This window comes from Athene noctua, chromosome 1, assembly GCF_965140245.1.
Source record: "Athene noctua chromosome 1, bAthNoc1.hap1.1, whole genome shotgun sequence".
Lineage (NCBI taxonomy): Eukaryota > Metazoa > Chordata > Aves > Strigiformes > Strigidae > Athene > Athene noctua.
Window position 1 is genome coordinate 192,864,702 of NC_134037.1, and position 24,689 is coordinate 192,889,390.

Consider the following 24,689-nt stretch of genomic DNA (forward strand, 5'->3'; position numbering starts at 1 on the left):
CATATAGCAACCTTAATTTGGGGCTTGGGGTTGAAACCCCAGCATTCCAGACACTGAACTACATTTCAGCGTAGACACACACTACCACATCCACTGCCTCTGCTAGAGAGGCAGTACCTTCTGGCAAAAGGGCGGTACCAAAAGCTGAATATAAAGACTGGGTCAGAGCAAAAGTTTAACCAAGCCTGGAGTCGTCTCTGAGAGTGGGCAGCACTAGAGACTAAGAAAAACAGCATAATGAGCAGTACTGGTATTTTGTGAGGCATCTCCAGGTTTGCACTCCCAGATTCATCTGACAAGCCCCTAGGAACTTTCTGAGCTGGGCATCACACTCAGACCTCCGTATTTAACTGGTGGTGGTAACACTCCAGCTGATGTGCTCCCAGAATCCATCGCTGGCCCTTGCAGCACTGTTACCCTGTAGCTCTGTAATACCATACTACCATCACTAGTTGCTGGCCATAAGCCTTGTAAGGGGGGGCCTGCAAACCCTGAGGACTTAAGGGTTTCAGGCTTGTTTTGTCTGAACTTTTCTTGACCTGCTGCAACTTTGTTTTAGCAATTAAACTTGGTTTAGTTATAACAATTTTTCCAACAGCCCAGAGGTCTGTGGCTAATTTGTTCTGACTTTTGTTTACCTTTACATGGTACTATCATCATTTGACAACTCTAATGCAATGATGTAGTGTAGAAAAACACAGGCATGGTGTGTCAGCAGAGGACTTGAGAAGTGGAGATGCAAGACGGAGAGGAGTACAAGCATGGGATAAGAAGAGGTAGGGTACAGAGTTGACACTTGGGAGACACTGTGGCTATAGACAGCTCACCCATGGTCACTTAAAGAACTGCAGACTTGGCTGGACAAAACTGGTTTTAGGGGTAATAAGCAGAACAAAAAATACTATCTAACATGTATATAAAGTAGCATATATAGTAAATTTGGATGTAACATGGAGCTGCAGAACAATGAAGAGCAAGCCAAGTTTAAGAGCTTATTAGCAAACATAAAAAAGACCCCAAGTGGATCCTAGAGTCAAGAAGAAGAAACTATCAACAAGAATATCATATTCCTCCTGTCAGCATCTGAAGTCCTTTATCTGCTGACAACTGCTGAAACACCTCCACAAACGCCACCACCAGAATGAAACTACCTTAGGACCCAGAGAAGCAGTGGAAGGGTGAGCCTTACAGCAGGGTGAAGAGGTAGACACTTTGTGCGTGCAATGATTTTAGCTATATTATTATTTATTGATGCCTTCCCCTGTACAGAAGCATTCTTTCTTTTCCTGTAATTATTCGATCTGAACAAGTAATGATTACACTGTAAAGACTAACTATAATAATGACAACAACTTCTTGCCTTTGGATATAAGGTGTTTCATCTTTGCAGATGAAGATTTTGAGTGTAACAGCACAGACATGGTATTTAGTGCCATTCTTCACTGTTTACTTGCACTAGCAGATGCTGTTGTCATCCAGTGTTTAGGGAGAGAATTTTTTTAACAGTTGGGAGAACTAATTTTACTGTTTCCAGCTTTTTAAGGTCATGCAGATCTCATCTCTACAGCTTCACTTTAAAGAGTTTTTATAGACTAAAGATGCAAGAATGAGAGCTAGACATAACATTGTCAGGACAGTTTGTGATCACTGGGATAGCATCTATGCTTCAAGCACAATCTATTTGCTTCCACTGAAAACATAAAATGACCATCTGTCCACAGTGATATCACTGTGAATCATGGACATCAGTGTAATGCATCTTTGTCAAATAATTACTTTAAAACAGTAAATGTCAGAAAACTAAACGTTTTAACTGTTTGAACTGCAACAAGCTAGAACTATGACAAAATGCAATAGGACATTATTAATCTCTTATATCAATAGTTTTCAATCTTTTCAGATTTGAAAACTCCCTGAAAATTTTCCAGTGGGAGAACCCTTTGGTACAAACAAATTTAAAGCTACTGATCGTAGGCTTGCTTTCCTCAGCCACTTCCCACCAACTTATTTGCATAGTTCATGGACAATTTAAAACCACCAACTAGAACATTATAAGAACCAAACAGCTATGACTGTCAAGACTAATTTTTTTTTCATTTTATTATACATTGTTTCCATCTGCTCAGAACTACACAAATTATTCACCTGACATTCTAAGTTCTTCCATGTTTGGTCTCAATTTAGAAGTAAATTTGTATTTGGAAAGTGTGAGCTAAAGCCTTTCTGGGCATTTTCCAGTTCTGAAAAGGGAAAGTCTAATAATAACTTCTTCATCCAATTAGGAAAAAAAAAAAGAAAGTAATATTTTTCAACAAAGAAAATTAAAAAAACCCCCGTAACTGAAACCCTACATAGCAAATAGTTCTTTATGACGTATACACTTCAAAAAAAAAAAAAAAAACAAAACCACAACCAAAACAAAAAAAACCCCAACAAACCAAACAAACAATTTGCTAATCCCAATAAAAGTGAGTTCAAGAAAAATGAGAGTCTAGCATTATCTATGAGGAATGAAGCCAGGGACCACTGGCTGAAATGCAGGAGACTAGCACCCCACTCAAGCCCTGGGGATCTTCTAACACTGAAGCAAAACCAGTGTCACATCCCCATGAAAATTCAGGCTACTAAAGGATCGTGCAGAAACAGTGGCATTAGTGTGCATTCAACAAGCACTTTGTTAACCCTTCCATTCTGAACAGCTCTGTGGCTAAGTATCTGAGGGATGGCTCTCTGGTAACAGACCCAGATTTTAAGGAGAACTCCACATGCAACAAGCTACTGAATCACATCCTTATCTTGGCTGTGAAACTATCCAAGTGCTAGACGGTATCAGGTACGCAGCCTCAGTTCACAATAAAGCCACAAAAATACGGTTCTCTATGCTTCTGCTGTACTACAAGTTTTTCTATGACCTAAACCCCACAAGCAGTTTAGCTAATTTAAATGATTGGTACTGTAAACTCCAGCCTTCAAATGGACGAGTGCTTTCAGAGATCCAGATGGGGTAAGAAGGTACAGAAGTCTGACTGTACAGTCTGGTAAAAGATGCAAAAGATAACATTTATTAACATTTCTGTTTCTAAAATATGAACACTACACAAATGGACAGTTTTGCTTGCAGTTGAACTGTCATAAAAGCAAACATCATGAAACTGCAGCTATATCTGCCTTTTACAACTGTAGATAAAATTACATTGCCTGGAAGTGGACAACAGTGGCATCCAAATAACTAGTGTTAAAACATATTCTATTTTCCTCTCCAGTGACACCCCTAGGTCACTCCTGCGTAAGTGAGAACAGAGTTTGCAAACACCCAAACAGATTTTTCTAATGTGATCTGTCATATTATAAAAGGACTCTTTAATCTGCCAAGATCACAAATCAGACTGCAGGAGTCAATGGTGAAAAACATACTATGAATTTTTCTTCAGTTCTGAGAAAGCCGTGACCATGTGGCAATTGCTGTGTCTCTTTTTCAGACACCTTGACAACCACCATCTTTTCATCTCTCATGTTCAGATTTTCCTTTTCTGATCACTAATACAGAAACTGACCTCAGGACAGAAGATACCTTACTCCTTTTGTGCAATATGATTTCAAAGCCAAAACATTAAGCTTACAATATGCCAGTGCTGTCTCTGTAGGGATAGATGCAGCTGGACATGGAAAGGATCTTTCCCATTCTATGAGGCTCCTATCTAGCACACTGATTTTGTCTAGCCTAATGAAAGATGTTTTGTAATGGATGCCAAATACTTACCGGTGCTGACTGGTGCTCCCAGGGAAGGGGAAAAAGGATAGTTTTTAAACAAGACACAGCAGAGCAGCTCCAGATGACCAGAGTTGTGTTGGGAAATTACAAGCCACTTTAAGACTTAAAGAAAAATAATGAGAAATTTTTTCTCTGTGCTTGCCTCTTCCCTTCACTGCATAGCAAGATATCCAAGCTCTCAATTACATACAATTTTGAGTACCAACAAGTGCATTTCTCCATACAACTCGATGCTTGTTGGTAAGTATCAACAAACATCTATGGCAAAATACAGAGTAATTTGAGACCATTCATACCCAATCCTCTGGGTGTCTCTTTTGTCCATAGGGATCCATAACCACTGCTCCTCAAGTTCACTATTGCTCCCAGCTGTGCCTTCTTAAAAAATCAGTCCTCAAGAACTACTTCTTTCCATTTTTCCTCCTTCTGCATCAAATACTATCGGAAAGCACTGCTCTCCCAACATTCTCATTCCTTCTCAAAGAAATAAAAGACTGTGTGGCAGGGTTATTTGATTTTATAACTATCACTTAACCCATCAAAGCAAACGGGTTAACACATATAACCCATTGTTTGTCTGAGGATAAAATGCACCAACAGGCACCATACAAAACAAAGCTGATTTGTCATACTTACAAATACAAAATAGAAAAGGCTTTTCTTCCTGCGATAGTACATGGATTTAAAAGATGATTCATAGAGAAATACCAAGGAAATAAACCAGAAAATATTAAAATTCATAATTCATTTAAAAATGCTACCTTTCAAACTATTATATATGTCTGAAATGTTTACAAAAGACATTTTTTCAGAATTTCTCTTCAATAGCCATTTAAGTATACTGTTAAAGAACTCACCCTTGAACTAGCAAAGAACTCATCTGTTTGAAAGTGCATCAGTTAACCTATAATATTTTGTATTACATCCTACCTTATTGTTCAAGAGATTAAAAATCCCCTCAAACTCTATTTCTGTTTTTACTACTTCCCATTTATATAGCCTATGAACTGTAAGACAATAACAAACAAAAGCTTCGATAACATTTTCTTTGTCACTAACACAGAAAACATGAAAATCACTTATGATGAATAACTGCAATTCTATGCCAAGCTTAAACCTTCACAGACTGCCATGTAAAAATACTCATAGCTCTTCTGTTAAAAATGTTCAAAAAAATCACAAAAAAATTCCAGAGAACCAAACTAAGCTATTTATATATACACACACGTGTAATTAGAAAGCCAGAAACTCCTCTCCCATTAATAGTGGACAGAAGGAAGATTATATTAAAAACTGGCATTTGCTGCAGAATATGGTATTGTGCTGAAGAGAATGGAGTCTGATGGTTTATCATCTTTTCCCTATTCCCATTACTAACAGATTATTACCATAATACTACAATCACTAATTTGACACTTTCAACTTGGTTTTTACCAGTCTTCTTTCCCAATGCTGTTACTTTCTTTCTGTAAGGTAGGTGTTCATTTTCTTCTTTTCTGAAAGGTTATTCATCTTCTTCATAGTAAAGTCATAGTAAAAACTGGTGAGTGATCTCTTCCTGCTCTTGACTCAACCCACAAACCTTTTGTTGTATTTTTTCTCCCCCCGTCCAGCTGAAGAGGGAAGGATAGAACGGCTTTGGTGGGCACCTGGCATCCAGCCAAGATCAACCCACCACACAGTAGGTGGAACTGCCTGGGACAGCTCCAAAAATCACCTTATCACAAATCACAGAAGATTTGCCTAAAGGAAAGTTGCCAACATGAACATGCACAACCACAATGAAAATACCTCCTTTCAGAAGCACCAAAGCAGTATTCAAATGTCCCACTAAAACCAGCTCCATGTTAACAGCTGAGCAGCACTTTTTTATTCTTTGTCTTCGTTTGCTCATGTTAACATGGGTAAAAAATCAACAACAAAGTACAATTTCAGACACCCTATTTTTAAAATGCCTTCAAGGAGATTAAGCCCTCACAAGGGCCTGAGCCAGAACACATCTTTTAGACTATCTCATTGTTGCATTCTAGGCATTTCTGGGGTTAAAGTCTAGCAGGTGCTGCACTAAGATTTATTTTTTTTATATGGAAATTACAGAACAATCTTGAACATAAATATTCCAAAATGGATATATTTTTGTTTCAAAGCAAAATTAGCATAAACACACTTGAAGAAGAAAATTAATATTCTTTCTGTCATGCCTGCCTACAAACCTCCAAAATACCTTGGCAGAGTTGATTTTTAGTTTTTATAGCATATAATATATCCAAACAGAAAGCATACTATTAAAAGTATCATGATAGATCCAAATAAGTTGGATCAACCTTCTCTCTTGAACTGAATACAGTTTGGCAAAGATACAGTTCACATAGACCCTCTTTTATTGTACAAACATATTTCATTTTTTATTACTGTTTAAGAATCTGTGTGAACAAACCACAAGGACAGTGTTTACCATGACTAAACATCACACTATGAAAAGGTTAAGGAAGGTGTATTCTCTTTGAATGGGATTCACTTCATTGAGCTGTACTGAAGCAAAACAGGCAGCTAGTTATTTAGGACTGAGAGGGATAGGAACCTTCAAAAGGTAATTCCTTCTGACTTTTAAACGGCTATTTTAAAAGACTATGAAACAGGATTAAATTTGCATTCCAACACCTCAAGTTTAATAATGATCTACAACAGGCAGACCAGGGAAGTATTCCAAACCTGACACTATTCCTGTTTGTCTCTTCATTTGAGCGTATTTCATCCATCTCCCATGCTCAAAAGATTTGTGATGGGAAGAAAATGTTTACTAGAAATTCCTTTGATTCTTTTTCTTCCTCAATAGGAGTGTGAGATGCCTTCTTCCTGAAGCTTAGAGGCAAAAGTCCCTCAGACCTGATCATCCTTTCTCCTCCAGAAACCTCTTCAAGTGATGCTCTTCCAGTTTTTCTGGGCATCCTTGTAAGTGACAGCCATGCAAGCCTGAGATGTCTCTCAGGAAGAGGCTTAGAGAGATTTTTAAATTAAAACCCCAGTTTATCAGGCAGAGAAATGTGACTGGAACTACATAAAATGCAGAATATAGAAAAAGGCAAAACCTAAACTAGGACAGATTCAGGGAGTTGACCATGACTCTAATAAACAATAAACCTAAAAAAGCACTCACACATTTTCATTCTTATCTTCTCAGTCCTCCCTCCTTGTCATCCATCCTCTCAGACTGTCATTCAAAGCACTTTTTCCAACAGAGCAGCCCCCTTCCACACTAGTAATAATTCAGTCCATAAACAGTGGTTTTTTCTTTACAGTGGCAATTTTCCAAGTTAGGACTGTGAGATCACACACAATTGTTTTTACCACAGAACAATAACTACTTAGTACCACTATGCAATGATTAATTAGGAAGCAGGAAAAAAAAAAAAAAAGAAGCCATACTATTCTCTCCTGATATTATTCTAGGCACTTAAAAACCTCAGAAACACAGGCTAAGCACTTATTAATAAACAAATAACTAGAGAACTAAACATAGCGTTGACAGAGTACATTAAAAAGGTTTCTTGCTCTGGTGTTTTCCTCCTGTTATTTTACAGATAATTCTGCTAAAGAATGACCTGATCAATGTCTTAATAGCCACTTAAAGCAACTCAGGATTTGCAACGGAGCAGAAAACACATTACTCACCGAGGCTCAAAGAATTCAGCTCCTCTCCAAAGCTGATGTTGGGACAAATCAGCATATAGGCAAAGGGTAGTTCTTCACCAACATACAGTTAAAAGTTTAAGCATTTGTTAAACTAAGGAGATATCTGGGGCAAGGGCTGCCACTGACTCGAAGTACCGCATCCATCATTTGTCAGTACAGGCCCATCAGGGATCTTCAACCACAATTTTCACTTCAGAGCAAGCTTTTCTCTCACTGGTCATGAGTTTGCTACCCAGCAGTCTGCTTCTAAATGTATCTTTGTCATACGCTAAACTTAACATGCCTTTGTCCAGCCCTACAAATTCACTTGATGCCCGATTTATCACCCAGCTTTCCCTGTGCAGTGCAGGGAACCTGCAGGACAATACAGTAGACAGCAAGTATCACACTGTATAGGAGTGATCAAAAAGCACAAGCTGCCAACCAGCCTAAATCCAAAGAATCCAAGCAATCATTGCCCTTCATAGATCATTATGCTCTTCCTTAAACACACATCAAGCACTCTCCTACTGAGTACTGTCATATTATGGGATTATCACTATGCATTCCTATGTGGGTTAAATATTTTATCTATATGCTAGGTACACACACAAACTCCAGCCACTAAGAAGTGCCATATATCCAGTTCACGACACCTCTAAATCATACATCTGGACATTTCTGTTTCTGTATCAGAACCTTCCTACAATACTGCACTGTCACACATAAACTTTCATTAGCCCTCTGCTGGAGTGGAGACATCCTGTATGTTAGCTATCCCCTAGCTGGTATCAGCCACATTCCAAAGCTCCCAAAGACTCCAGCAGCATAGTTGCAGCAATTACATTTCCCATTTTGCTAGTCTTTCTGACATATCCAACACAGCTGGTTCAGGCTTCTCTTGTAACATCATTCCTTCGGTCACCGTGCAGCTGTTCTCTGCATCTGTTACATACTGAGCTGAAGTTTATTGGATATTTGCACGAAGTGTTGCACGCTTATTCCTGATCAGGTCCCAGCTCGCAGTCACCCAGCCGAGTTGCTCTCCCTCAGTTGAAAATACCTCTCCTGACACTTCCCTGGATCCCATCCATCGCTTTCATGATGGTGCCAAACTGAGACAAGCTTGAACCCACTTACCCTCACACAGGCCTTTCTCCTTCAAACTCTTCTGTTGTTGAACTCCCTGTTCATAGAAAAAGTTGTTGTATTACTTCCTAAGATGAGGCTGTAGCACTATTCAAGAATTCAGCACAGATGCCAGTCAGGTGCCTAGGCTGTTAACAGTCAAGAAATAAAGGCAGGACTTGGATGCCTAATTAAAAATCTGCCTCTTTCCACTGATTATGTAAGAACTTAGACTGCTAATTTTGATACCAAGGTTAAACTGAGAAAGTAAGCTCCCGCCAGTGTGCAGCCTTACAATTTGCTGTGTTGAATTCCATCCCTTTAGTATTACCTAATTGTACAACTGTATAGTCATTCCATCTAAAACTGTGTACTGGAAATTAATGTCTTCCTCGCATCAGCAAGTTTCAATAGCCTGCTTTCAATGCAACATGACAACAAAATCAACTCAACCAAAAAAAACCCAACCAAACCTTCAAGAAAACTAAACAAGCCAACTCCCAAATAATAATTAATCTCATGTATCTACCTCCTGTTGTCTTCCCTTGTGCCAGTTCTTTGCATGAGTCTACAGTTCTTACACTAACCTAATTTTCCTCCACCTTGAACAGTAAATTTTGATGCAGCATCATGTTAAATGGTTTAGTAGAATCCAGAGAGACCAGATCTAGCACATTTTTTCTTTTTCTAAAAAACCTACTTTCTTATTAAAAAAAGATACTAGGTCAGTCTGACATGACCTATCTCAGAAAAGTAGAACATGTTTCATCCTCCTTCCACTCAACTCCCATGTCTTTAATTATTCATTCCTTCAAAAAAAATTCTAAGGTTATTAAGGTCAAATTAACAAGCCTGAAGTTGCCTAGATCATATTTTCCATTAGTGATATATATAACATTCAGTAGTATCAAGTAATAAAACTTCTCTAAAAAAAAATCTTAATAATGGATGTATATTTTAATTTCACATTTTAAAAAAAAGGTACCTTTAAGAAATTCCCAATTTGGGAATTCCCAATACAACAACTTAAAAAGTCACTCTGACAGACAGAAAGTCTCTGTTTTTAAAATACGAAAGATGCAAAAACTGGATGCTTCTTCTGAGATTACAAAAAGCTATGTGAAATGATAAGTAAAATACTCAAGATTTCCTGAAAGCTCCCGAGACTCCACAATCACAAGATATACAGCAAGATATAGCTAGGGCTCTTGCTCAACTTGATATGGTCAATCCCAGTGTGAATCTGAGATGATTCTGGGATCTCTGTTACACAAACCTCTTTAAGAGCTACACAGTACCTTAGATTCCCACCATTCAGTATAATTTCTTATATTCACAAAGTGTTAAAATATGTTCATGTAGACTTACTTAAGCATGCTACATATGGAAAAGTTTTTGGGCTGAGGCATAATTTTCTTGATAAAATTTAAAGTCTTTTAAAAAGGATAAATACCCTATCCAGATCAAGAAAACTGATCAATGGGATGTAAGAACCTTTTTTCTGTTTTTCCTTTTCTTGTTGTTTCAGCACTTTCATATCTCTGTCAGCTTGACATACACATGCAAAACATTTGCAAAACATACCTTAAAAGCACACAAAACTTCCTGTAGTCTGCAATTTTAAGCTTTTTCACCAAAATTGGCATTTCTATGCCTTGAGCTAAAAGCAACCATCTTGTTAAAAGGTTGTGTATGTTGCCTCCTTCAGACAAATTTGGCCTGAATTTTAAGACACTTACTTATTGATTCATTCTTCAAACAGCAGCAGTGTGAGTTCTGCATCCTCGTGCTTTAGAAGTAGGTTTGCAGCTGTCTGTACACGTCACACAATGTTCAAAACAGGCAGACAGTTAAGATTCCTTCTGAATATCATGGCTAAAAACTTCTACTTGGGCTCTATCTAAATTAACACCTATGGGGCACCTCAATAAACTCTGGTTCAGCAAGGCAACCCAGTTTAGGGGAAGCACATGAGCACAGGCTTAACTATAAGCTTCAGTTCTGCTGAAATGGGCAGAAAAGTTAAGATTTCTCCTGATGCAGACTTCACCAAGGGCTGCAGGCGTTCAGCGTCTACAAAGAACTTTTACTGAGATGTCCCAGTTCAGATTAAAGATACGTATTTGAAAATTTGACCTTCAGGTATTTAAAGCCCATCCACCCTGCCCTCCCAAAAGTTATCAAAAATCATGCCCTAAAGCTAAAAATAACTAGGAGCCTTTTCTGCTCTTTATTCTGCAGAGACTAGCATGCTAGCAATGCCCCAGTCTGAGATACACTACCACTAGAGATTTTTGGCTTTTATTACAGTGCTTCAAGCTATTATATTCCACCTAGCCTTGGAGACCATAGAGAGAGTTGGCAAAGTGTTTGTACTGCACAGTCCAGACCTTCTGATGTATGGAGGTCTGGACTTGAGGACCTGCATGGTCACCTCCTATCTTATCTTCCTAGGTATATGAAAAATATCACTGGCATTAGGAAATGATCCATATGCGAAGTTTCCAAGAATTAAAGTAGTATGGTAGGCAGCTGATTCTAAGGGTTGGTTTAGATGGTTCAGATTAAGCATTAATCCTCTCAGTATGTTTCAGTGAAACAATTATTTTTGAAATCATAATGACTCTATGGTAGTTCATCTATGTATCTTCCCAAGGGTAATGCTGAGATTATTAACAATTAGCTACTGGACATTTTGTAATGTGAACACTTTAACAGCTTTATAATTAAAATGCAAACACAGGAGTAAAATTAATGTTATTGAATTGAATTTAAGCTTGGACAGGATAACATTCCAAACACCTTAAATGCTTGAAGTAAAAGTAGTGTTTAATTCCTGAAAACCCTTAATTTATTTTTGTGCTTGTGCAGAACATAATGTAGGTTAAATAAGAGACAGAAGTCATCACAGTAAAGAAACAAAGTAATAACCCACAGATCACTGTAGTCTCCAGACACTTAAAATATCTGAAATTGTGCTGCCTCCTTCTCCTTGACCCTGTGCTCTCTACAGCCATTCTCATTAGCCATGTATCTTTTACCCTTCTTTCTGTCCTTCTCCCTGCATTCAGGCTCTACTCAATCTGATTATGCCTTCATTTAAGGTATTATTCAAACTCAGTCCTTCATTTTTGTCTTCACTGCCAAAGTCATGGTTAACTCTGTAGACTAGAATCAGCAGTCAGAAAAACACCTAATGGAATACAGAACATAATTGAAAGGCCAAGTGCCTCACATTATGCAGTAACTGCACATGTAGTTACTGCAATTATGCATACCAATCCAGCACAGTGCGTGCAATTGATCTAGCACTAACAAGAGGATGATGAACATGATGGTCTAAGAAACAGGATCACTGCACATTTAACACAGCCATGCATTCACACATGGCTCGCTCTGCATTTGTATTTCACAAACTGGCAAAAAAGGGAAAAGCAAGAGGGGAAGGAACAAACTAGCGAATGCTGGGTTTTGTTAAAAAACAAACTGTAAAAGCAGACAGTAAACTTGCAGTAAAAGCAACAACAACAATCATAAAGCAGCTTGCTGTGCTAATAACAATTACCTCTCCTTAATTAGTCACTCATGCAGTTTTTCTGTTTGGCACCTATAACAGTATACGTTTTAGCAGGGCACATTTTCTGGAGATGACACCCAGAGAACTGACTGAAGAGAAAGCAGAGACTGCCTCTCAAAAATGGTGCCACTGGAGAGAAACTGTGTTTTATACACACACATTAAGTAGCTTCAATCAAAAAAAGGTTATGTGGAGCTTTATATATGCAAAACTAAGTCTGACTTGTAATGAAACCACTAAATCCAAATCAGTTGTAAGGAAATCCGCACCAAAATGCTAAGCAAGCAGGCAAACAAAAGTGGGTGGCATTCTCTTTTCTTTCTTTCCTATTTTCTCTCCAGACGTAACCTAGCACGAAGCTTCAAATGAGCAGTGGGATCTGTCTATATGGAGTTGACTGCACAGCCTGTGTCATATTTGAGAAACATTTAATTAGGATGACATGCAATCCCTGTAGGGGAGCCCCAAATGCCGTTTTTTTCCTCTATTGTTATGGATTTCTTTGAAAGTGTGGGGACAGACCCCACAGGGGAGAAATCATAGCTGTCTTGGGGAAGAATGACAATTATCTTTTAATTTCTTCAGCAAGAAGCAGCACTGAACTGGATGAAGATGCAGGATTGCCCCAGGCATATCTTTTCCAATGCAGACAATGATTAATAGAGGAAAGAAAGATGATATGAATCACTAGCATTACTGCAACTCCTTTTAAGTCACAGTAAAGCTAGCTACAGAGACTGGCAATGCTAATTTGCTGGTGGCAACTTCATCCCTGCCTTCTTGGATCAAGAAGGATCTGTAAGTGCACATCTGATTCCCAAGTTATTCTTTACTGAATGGTTCCAGATGGTGAAAGTAAAAAATTATACACAAGCCTCTGAGGCATCCCATTGTGCACTATATTCCATTCTGCCCCAGTTAAGTAACCCAGTCCATGGTATCACCAGCAGCTGCTCTGGCCCACAGGAAGCAAGAGGAATACTATTACTGAACTTTGCTTGGAAACGCGTGGGAAAGAGTTGTCTCCGAAGAGTCTTCTGCTAACAGGAACCCCACCAGGACACACTAACCTCAGGTCCTAGTAATGTGAACATCAGCCTCTGTACCCTGCTACATCACAGGACTTAAAGTAGCTCTTTCACTGTGGAGAACTAAATACCTGACAAATGTTTGTGAAGTGCCCAACAAGATTCAGGATATTGCTCTATGCTGCAGAAATATTCAGTGAGGCAGATCTGCCTTCCTCCATCTCTGTTGATCCAGGATGTTTAAGGGAGGAAAATTAAAGAACCACCAGTTCGTTCTCATGGTGGAAACAGGTGACAAATATCGGCCTTTCAGCATGGGCTGTACTTTCAATGTCAGAAGCTTCCAGAAACACATCACTTGTTCAAAGATGAACAAATGACAGTGCCGCTAGCTTCTGTGGACAATACACTCAATGATAACAGAAAACCTCTGGCCACAGTACAAAACACAGGGTAAGCATGCCACTGATACAAGAACATAGGATCTTGTCAGCACTTTGTTATTTCTGAGGCTGAAATTCATTTTGCTTTATCTGCCTCTGATTTATTTAATCTTTGAACCTTTGCATTCATTGTCACAGATCATCACACATTATAGTAGCAATCACTAAAATTTTATTACCTTACTCCATCTTCCACAGAAGAAATTCAGCATGTGCATTCAGTTCTTTTTTAATAAAGCCTGAAAGACACAAATAGGACAAACAATTTCTGACTGAATGGACCCAAATAAACCAGCTAGTAGTACAGGAAAAAAATGTTGGGGGAAAGCAATAAATACAGTAACAATTAAAAAAAAAAAAAAATCACTAAAAACTTGTAAAAAATTAACAGTGTTAACATTTTGTAACATAGCTCCTTTACTATGTGAAACAGAATTTGGACTGTGGATCAGATCTGAGGAATGAGAACACAAGAATAAAGCCAAAAGAGAAATTTCAGAATCAGGTACTGTTACTGTAACATTTAACACTTAAGGACTGTGATCTAAATCTCCCTTCTACTATATTAACAAAAATACACTGCATTTAACTAAAACACTTTTCTATTAAGTCTGTAAAAGACTCAATGCAGTTATGGTATAGGAAGCTCAGTAAAGTAGCTATTTCATGTCACCAGCAACAGTTGAGCTCTCCCAGCACAGCTTCTCAACTCAGCTACCTTGTCCCATCTGCTCATTCCAGCTGCCGTCAGTTGTGTTTGCCACACAGCACTGCAACTCCTTCCCCAAGAGGATGCTCCGCGAAACAGAAATGCTAACAACTGAACCCAGACCCCCAAACGATTTTTACTTCCTGCAGGTCCAGACTGAATTCAGATCCCACTGGTAGAGAGATTCAAGAGTTTCAATCCTGCTGCCAACACCCATAGCTCTTCCATCATGACAAAGAACTCACCACACCTAAACATCACTCACCACATCTAAATATCACTCACCACACCTAAACATCACTCACCACACCTAAATAATAGGTATCTTAATGGGTATTTTTCCCTTCAAGAAGTATAATCAAGACATTTCCTAGCACATTTTATCCCATAAATCAGTCAGCACAGACTCCTTATCCAAGTTCACTGTCAAACAGATACACAATCCACATGGCAGGAAAGTAAGGTAGCTAGACATGAAAGTTAACTTTAACCTGAGAAAGCCACAGCCTTCCTAGGCTCCCTCTATAGCCAGCCCAATCCAACATCTAGGCCGCTTAATCCACCCGCTATTGGGGTTAGCCCCTGAGTGAGGCCCTGAGGTGCAGGGGGAGGCTCCCTGTCGCACTGCCCAGGGCTGCCTCAGTTCTGCCTAACGCAATTGTCACACAGTACTCTTAACATTTCACCCATAGTCTCTTCTCAGTTCCCATGGTGATCTTAAGACACAATCATTATTTTGTGAGTGTACTGTTCTGAATTTTCAGGTTTACAGTTTCCGAAATAATGCAAGAGCTGTGTTGCAACCCAACAGAACGGTGCTTTACAGTGGTAAACCAGAAGCAGATGTCTTGCATCCTGGCATGAGGGCGACTGGGGTGTTGGATACTGCAAAACCTGCCAGGATGGTGGGCAAGGTGAGGTACACAGACAAACCTGGCCCAGTGCTGTTCATAGGGGGAGCAGTCCATGGAACCAGCTTGCTCACTCCAGAAGCAAAGTAACACACAGTATATAAAAAGTGAGGCATAAGGATGAGGGACCAAACTGGAGAATGAAATGTGGATGAATCTGATGGGAAATGGGCTGCCAGTTTAATATTCTAGCTCACCTTCTCAGCCTCTGACCCTGAAGGCAAGAGACAGGCTTTTCCTAATGTGGTCCTACTGAATTTACTATCTCCTGCTATAGTCCAGACATGACCACATCAGATAGAGCCTTTTTTTTCTTTTTTTCAAGTAACATGACAAACCTGTCAGAATAAACGAGAATTTACGTGAATCCATGTAGCTTAGCTGCACGATTGCCCCTTTGCAGCATCACAGCATCTTGCAGGCTGAGACATTACAGAAGAGCTCAAACCAAACCCAGCAAAGGCATACTACTGCATTCAGCACACTCTGCTTAATGATTCCTCCACTGCCCATCTCTTTCCAAGAGGGAATCCATTCCTCAGCAAGAGGTAGTGGAATCTGACTTTACAGAGTAATTCAGGCTGGAAAGGACAGTCCAGCTTTCTGCTCCAAGCAGGATCACCTCTCAGATCAGTCAAGGCTGCTTAGGGCTTTATCCAGTTGTGTCTTAAAAACCTCCAAGGATGGAAACTGTTCAACCTCTCTTGGCAAACTATTCCACTGCTGAATTACCTGTTGTTACGGGTGCCACTGGAACCAATAGTACAATTATTTTGCATTTCCAAAAGAGTTACAGAATGAAAAAAAAAAAAAAAAAGTAAGCAATTGCTTACGGCACAACCATTGCACCACACAAACTGATCTTTCAGTTTCACACCTTCACCTATCTGTTTACTCTCAGAATTATAAAGACCTGGGAGTTAGCAAATAACTCTATCGATCAAATTTTTTACCTTAAGGCCAAAACAAAAGCTCTTCAACTACTATGCTTTTCAGGACAAATACGATTTTTAAGCTGAAATATCTGCCATTTTGCTATGACAGTCCATGTTAGAAACCTTTGACCGTGGTACCACAAAACTGTGGCTAGGCAACAGGTTCCTATGTGGAGAAGATACTTCTCTAGTAAAATATATAGACGGGGCAAATATATAAATATATACAGGAGGATTAAGAAAGCTAAAACTTTAATTCACAGAAAAATATATTGAACAGTTTAAGCAGTTCTGCTGCTTAAACCATTAAATTCACGGAAAATTCATACATAAAGCTGTTTGCTGTTTGTGTACAGATTTGTGATGAAGTAATTAAGATGCAATTAATCAGTTTACAGTGTTATATGTAGATATCAGGAAAAGCAAAGCTATCAAATAAGAGCCAGGACTGAAGTAAATAAGATGAAGTTAAAAAGTACTACAACAAAAAGACACACTACAGACAAACAAGAAGAACTTCTGCTACAAATTGGTAGTTTATCCATTAAGAAAACCCAAAAACAAAGACCTCAATGTCAGATAATGAAGACAGAAAAAAAGGCAGATAGTCTTAAGTAGTACCAGCCAATTCCTCTTTCCAGTACAAAAAGCAGCAATGAATCTGAGTCAGGAACACTGGCTACAACAAGTTTAACTGTCACCTCAGTCTGTAACACATGTAGAGAAAGTCTTATGAGGACAACGGAGAGTCAGCCTCCACAGAGCAGACCAAGAAATTAAGCTTGGCAAATTAGAGGCTGAGGCGAGTTAAAATTTGCTCTCCAGAAATACACGGCAAGAGCTAAACATCAGAGAGGTGAAAAAAACCAGTAAGATAAATAGGATATTAACAAAATAACTAACCTAACTGGAATAATAGCAACCAAGAAAGCTAGTTTAGATAAGGAAAAACTTGGTTTTCATGCAAAAGGAGCATCATGCCAGTCTGAAGACTAGACTCAGGAAACTCCATCCAGCCCTATGCTTCTACACACTCATCAGCAAAGCATCTAAAATTTCTTACAAAATTATACCTCTCTGCAGAAGTGGCCTATAAAGCATCTCAAGTTTTTTTTCTCCTTTCAATGTCCAAGCTGAAGGCAGAACAAACTTAAGCTTCAAGTCTGTGACTGTCAGTTCAGATGAGAAGTTACAAAGCATTTTACTTACCCTGGCTTTTGGAGAGTTCCTCAATGAGGAGAGACACAACTGTCATTATGGGAGCTCTTTTTAGGGTTAAACATGACATGCAATAGTTTTTGGCAAAGTCATTTTTTACTATTTTAAATAATTTTTTATCTGGTAAATTCAGTGAAGGCACACAAAGTTCCAATTTGGTATCCTTTTTACTTCCAACTATATTTATTTAGTATAGTTATTTTTTCTTTTCTCATTCTAAAAGCAGGGCATGTATTGTGAAAGCTCCTAGACACGGTGAAAGCTATTCACAAAGCAAGTCACAGCCAGCCACAGTCACAAGATGAAGGGCTGATATAATGGACCTGCTACATTACAAGCTTGTAATATACTATACCACCGTTCACCTTCAGAACAGTTCATATAACTACTTAAACGTGGTAAATTATTATTCGTTTCACTTAAAATGAAGAAATGAAAATGGCAGAGGTGATAAAGGAATCTAAAAATTCCATTTACAACCCTGTGACAGAAAATTACTAGTTTTGTGGCCACAGTCAATTCTCCATCTCTGTGGCTGAGCTCACATAACTGTAAAATAGAGCCAATGCGACCTAGTAACTACACCAAGTTTCTCTGCTGGTAAATTGTATTTGTACCTTGCTCACTACCATCAGGAAGTCACATCCTTTTTGCATTGCAACACCGGAAATCACACATTCTAGAACGACGTGTTTTAAAATCAGTCCATCAGTGTGATTTTTAGAAGAATATTGCAACTTCTGCAGAGAAGGCAAAAACAACCTACCAATCCTCCACCAAGTTTTGTCCTCCCACAGGTGTCCTCCTGCTTTGCACCCCATTTTAAAAGCAACTTTGTTTTTTCAGCTAGAGTCTGCCTGTAAATTACTGTTTGACACAATCACGTTTTGTAATTGCACTCCGATTCTATTGTGCTTTGGTACCTGATTAAGAACCACTAAAGTGCTAGCTTTAGCTGTAACAACTAAATTGAAGTAGTAAGCCCTGAGAGTCCAATCTCACTTGCATACAGAGGAATCTAACTGGGCACCAACTCAAGCCCCTCTTTTTCATCATGTATCGTAGTTTACAAATTACATTGCCCTGGAATAGCAGTAGAACAACGGCAGAGTGTGGTAACACTACTGCAGACCACACCAGAGCACCAGCTTCTTGGCATCTTCTGCCTCTGGCCTTCTGCTTCAAGAAATGATGATTATAGAAAAAAAGTTTCTTCAAAGACTGCAGCATGGTTTTGCTTAATTAAAACCACATAGAAATTGTTTTGCAATTGGCTGATGATGGCAGCTCAAGCCTTGGTACTTGCTGCTAGATTTTAAAAGCTATTCAGATCCTTTACTGTAAGGAAATGATATATAATGAGATTTTTATTTTTTTTTTCCCCAGTTGCTTGTACTTGCAACCAGGGTTACCACACAAACTGAGAACACCAGTTCTCAATTAAAACTGCCACACCATTATTCCTAAATAGCGCAGAAAGTGAAGCACATGACACTATTCCCTGTGGAGAAACCTCTAAGTGTGATACAAAGCCAAGGTAAGAATGACAAGGAGTGTACATGCTCCTACTGAAAATCCCTCACTTCCTCCTCAATCCTCCCTCCTTCCCTCTTTCTCACTCATTGGACAGCAGCTAAATCACTTCAGGGAGGAATGAACAACTAACCCCCTTCCTTTGCAATTAAATGTGGTATCAACTTCTCTGAAGGGTACCTGCAACCCGTGACACCAGGTGTGATTTTGTCCATTAGTTAAACAGAGAAAAACAGAGCTACTTTGCCCAGAGGCTGGCTTTGGTAGCTTTAATCCAGGCACAGTCCAACAGACCTACTATTTCCATGAGAGTTGAGCCAATCTAAGCTACTGCTTCGCACTGTTTGTCCTTGCTTTTCCCTCTTCCTGTCAGCAAAACTGAACATGTTGGTACAACCTAAACTTATTTTTAAAAAAAACAAAACCAAACACACACCCCCACCACCACATAGAATACTTGGACAGAAAAATAGAGCAAACCAGAACAGTTTGCAAAAGGTACAATTTAAACAAAAGCACTCCGACAGAACCAAGCTGGGGATGGACTATATTTACTGTTTATGTCGGCAAATTTGAGGAGTGGGAACCTCTCTGCAGTGGACAAGCAGCTGACAATGAACCACATGACAGCAGAACTGCAAACTAAAGCACACTCAAAGTTGTCAGACCCCATGTAGCTTAGAAGACATTTCCCGTAAACATATTTTAAGGGCTCAAGTTTCCAATAATCAGCCTATAAACCCAGGCAGCACATTCTTTTTCTAGGTCAAGATAGTTATGACCCCAAACGTCAAGCAGACAAAGTAGAATATACTGTTTCCTGCTGTGCTCTGTCCAATCTCTGCCTTGTGGCAAATAAAATGTAACATTCTTTAAACCCTTTTGCAAACCATGTATTATTTCCTGAAGTTTTCCCTCATATACCCCATTTTGAAACACCAGTCTTCAGGATTTTAAAGAACATAAACTCTCTGCATTCTGAGCAAATTATTATTGTGATCAATATGGCAACTCCTTCTGTAGTACTAACTTACAAAAATGCTATCACCATTATATCAAAATATGCCTTGCAAAAAAAGAGGAAACTTGCCTTGTCTTGATCTGACTTCCCCAGAATTATTTCAGATTTGCTTGCATTATGTATGCAACCTATACTTTCACAACATTAAAGCTTCAGCTATTTTCAGCTCCCAGATGGGAAGAAATAAAACACACATCTGTGACTGTATCTGTATCACCAGTTGCAGCAGTGCTTTAGTATTCCTAAAGCTAAGGCTGTGTTCCTGAATGAGTCACAACTTTGTGTCAGGCAGAAACACAGTCACAATTAACTTTGCTCTGCAACTGATTTTCATGGAAAGAAAATCATAGTACATGCCAGTACCTCCTTATGTTGAACAAACACGGAGCCACAACCCACAGCATGCCCTGATGTTTAGGTCTGTTCCTCAACGTTATGTACACACCTCTACAAGGCAGTCTAGCTAAGGAGTGCTGTCCTGCAAAATGGAAAGCAAGGAAAAGATTATAAAATACATTCTCAATGTCAAACTGGTTTGCTTGAGTGGATCCTGTATTTCACATTCTATTTTAAATACTAAAAGAGAAGTCCTAGTTTGCCATTGCAAGCCTGATTGATCCAACCATTTACTACATGCTTATGTAGAAGAGGTGTATGAAGAACACCCAAGGCCACAGTGAATCAACTTGAACAGCTTTGTAATATTTTTGACAGCAAAAGAATGGTGTCCAGTACCTAAAATTTTCATTCCCTTCTTTCATTTATTATATTAGTGTCACAGTAAGACACATTTTTCTTAGCTACCAAATGCCCACATGCTCTCTTTTATCACAGGAGGCTATGTTTTCGGCTAAATATCCCACTGTAAAACCAAACATCTGAGTAGTAACGGGTGAAAATTATCTTCATGGATTGTAACGAAATGGCAATTTTCTGAGTGTGTTCAGTTTTACACAAATCCCTGAGATGTCATTGACATTAAGATGGGTTTTCCTTCTAGTGTGATGCATTGCACTGACCTTGTCACACAGACATATTTTACAGACACCCAAAAGCAACTTGAGAGCTGATCGAATTGGAACATTGGGCACTCTAGCCATCAAATGTGCAGCACAATATGGGGAAATCTAGGCTGCATTATTAATTTTTGCATATAAATAATCACATTTACTGTGAAAACGCTGTTTTCTTGGTTCCCAGAAATATGAATCACTGAGGAATGGGGAAAATAAGTGCAAGTTGTAGGGAAGCTGGGAAAGATGTCATACTTTCAAAAAATAAATGCTGCAAAACATTACACTCTCCATCAGCTACCACAGTCCTTCCAAATGCCTATTTGCCAACTCCCTTCTTTCTCTTAGAAGCCTTTTAGAGGTTTGTGAATGTTGCTAGTGACAAGTAAGCACTGTGCTAGGGAGGAACGACTCTCCCCCATTTTCCCTGGATGTCTTGTTCGTGACAGAAAGCAGTATTAAATCTTCACAAATCCAAATTACTGGAGTTCTTGTCTGCTAGTTATCACAAATAAAACATCAGCTAAGCAGATCTTCACTGATAAGTGTTTTGCTCTCCATTTGTTGCTAGATTTTACTAAAATGCATATTTAAAGACACCCCCAGTTTTAAAGAGATGATTGTTATGTGTGCCAAATTGTTTCTAACCCTCAATAAAATCTTACCAGTGGCCCCTTGGGATATTTTTTTATTTTCCATTAAATTAAAGGCTGTTTACATATCTGAAATATAAATCCCAATAACAAACACAGAAAGGAACATTCAGTTCTTCTTGAGTTATTAGGAAATACTTGCACACCACAAAAAAGGCATAGCATTTACAAGGTAGTCAAAATTCAGACACCATGACTGTTGAAGCCAAGCACCTCACTTCCTCAGTTCACACACACACACACACACACACACACACTGGCAGCCTCCCATGGCTTCCAAGCACAAAAGCAGCTGCTTCTTTCAAGTGCTCCCTATGCAAATGTAAGTTGATTCTTCTACATGCCCAATCAGGTCCCCTCTCCTGCTCCTCTCTGTACCTGAAGTTGCTCAACCCATTTTGCTACCCCTATGCACTGAAATGACAGGGCATCTTCAAAAGGATCCTGCGAGAGAGCTCTTCTTCAGGAGGAAAAATAAAACACACTAACTGCCCCATGCAAACTGCTACCACCTCCCTCTCTGGGCCACAAAACAGCTGGCAGAAATGGGGCTTTCCTGGCAGAAGGGGAGGAGAAGAGGGCTGGATGGTAGGAGCCAGGAGGACTGTTGCTACCTTAGCCTCCTGCCCACAGGCTTCTCTGCCCTTCACAATCCAACCTGCTCCACAGGCAGCAAAGTCACAACTCACTCTACCCACTCAGGCCCACAGGAACTGACTCCTGGGTGGCATTTGCAGTTTCACTACAGAGGAGTTCCTCAGATAACCGATTCAGTCTCAGATCATATCAGTTTAAAGGGCAATAATACTCGTGTGCATTCAATTGCAAAAGATGCTGGTAAAAGGGAGACAACAATAAAGGATGTAATTTCACCATGTAGCAATAAAGGTGACAAATTAAGGTTGCTGCACAGGAGACACTTCTGACTGTATTTTACTCTGATCCCTCCAGACATGGATTTGTGGAGCTCACCAAAATAAGCCTCTTGAGCACCTCTTGAAACGGTAGTGGCGGTTTCGCTCCAGAAACCACAGGTCTGGGTCCTCAAAGCACAAATTAAACACTGTCAAACACAATTCCCCTCAATTCAATTCCCATTTCTTAATTTAATCTATAACATTGCCCACACCTGAAAGTGACTACTTCCATGTATTTTAGTGAAAGTTCTATAGATAAACTGATTGTACAAACTGTTTGTGAACATTCACTAAAGACAGCAAATCTCTGTAGGGCCTCTCATAGGATCCTCTAGAAGACACCACATCCCTTCAAGACCAATTTCAGACTGAAACATCATTTAATCTGCTTTGGTCCAGTAAAAAGCAATATATAATATTGGAAAAAAGCAAATTACATGACAGTATGAATGTTTACACTACGTTATAAATTCTAAAAAAGGCCAATCAGCAAGCATAAGCACTCTCAACTTACTTTCTGATATAAAATCACAAGCAATTTACCTGAAATTCATAAATTTGAGATCAAACTTGTCCCAGTTCCCATCTATTCCCCAGTTGAACTGCAGACTTCATAGGAGGAGAAGGGCAGCCAAGAAGAATCCCCTTTAATTCCTCAGTAGCCTTTCTTTCCAAAGTTCATTTCTGGCTTAGTTTGCAAGACCACCTCACTGCATATGTACTGGTAAAAAAGTAGTCACTTTTCCATGCAACTGTTTGTGTAAAATCACTGTCCTGTATCAGTGGTTTTAATACGTTCTCACCAATGAGTCTACAAAGCTATGGGACAATAATTAGAAATCTTTCTATCTTTCAAAACCACAAAGGCCACATTCTTCCTATTACTCACTACCTCCTGTTTACCAAAATACAACTGAAAGTCATCCACTTATCTCGGGAACAGAGAATAATTTCATGAACTTTTCCCAGGCACCCACATTGAGAGAGAGAGTGAGTTTATAACAGAAAGACATTCTAGCCAGCTCAGCTGCATGCATTTTTATGTCAATGTATTCACAGTCACAATACTAATATTTAGTGACAGTAATACCTGGAATGCAATCCTTTCCATACAAATACTCCATACTAACATACAGAGCTCAAAGAGCTCTTCTTGTAAGCTTTCCTGAAACAACAGAAGACACTGTCAACATGGTATTATTTTTTTCACGTCCTTCTATTTGCATTAAAAGAATCAACATTTTACCATGTTGGTCCATATGTCCTCAGGAGAAGCCCCCCCCAGTTGCCCAACAGAAATAACATTGATGCCGGGGAAAAAACAGAATCACAGAATTGTCTAGGTTGGAAAAGACCTTGAAGATCAGCCAATCCAACCATTAACCTAACACTGACAGTTCCCAACTACACCATATCCCTCAGTGCTACATCAACCCGACTCTTAAACACCTCCAGGGATGGGGACTCCACCACAGCCCTGGGCAGCTCATTCCAAAGTCTAACAACCCGTTCTGTAAAGAAATGCTTCCTAATATCCAAACTAAACCTTCCCTGGCGCAATTTGAGGCCATTACCTCTTGTCCTATCACTTGTTACTTGGTTAAAGAGACTCATCCCCAGCTCTCTGCAACCTCCTTTCAGGGAGCTGTAGAGGGCGATGAGGTCTCCCCTCAGCCTCCTCTTCTCCAGACTAAACACCCCCAGTTCCCTCAGCCGCTCCCCGTACGACCTGTGCTCCAGACCCTGCACCAGCTTTGTAGCCCTTCTCTGGACACGCTCGAGTCATTCAACATCCTTTTTGTAGTGAGGGAACACAGGAATTGAGGGGCGGCCTCACCAGTGCCGAGTACAGGGGTAAGATCCCTTCCCTGTCCCTGCTGGCCACGCTATTGCTGATGCAAGCCAGGATGCCATTGGCCTTCTTGGCTACCTGGGCACACTGCTGACTCAACAAATTTTTTGCTTCAAAGTCAGACCATTAGTGTCTATTTCTGAAAGGAAACACGAAATCTTTTATAGCTTCTTCTATTTCAGAAATATGGAGTTTAAAATACACTTACCTATCACACACGGGAAACCTGATGGAGTTACTGGCTTTTTAGTGCAATCTAGAATGTTGCAGTGCTGTCTTTTAAAAAAAAAAAATCAGATTTGCTACA

At 39.4% G+C, this 24,689-nt stretch overlaps 1 protein-coding gene across 9 annotated transcripts in view; it reads right to left on the reverse strand.

The window, feature by feature from the left end:
• Window positions 1–24,689, reverse strand: part of INPP4A (inositol polyphosphate-4-phosphatase type I A) — a 95,092-nt gene that overhangs the window by 65,457 nt on the left and 4,946 nt on the right. For all 9 annotated transcript variants that reach the window (XM_074908484.1, XM_074908470.1, XM_074908461.1 and 6 more), the window contains exons 2-3: window positions 13,800–13,859; window positions 8,585–8,630 (exon numbers count right to left, since the gene is read on the reverse strand). The gene's annotated coding sequence lies outside the window, so the exon portion shown is untranslated. The remainder of the gene's footprint in view (window positions 1–8,584; window positions 8,631–13,799; window positions 13,860–24,689) is intronic.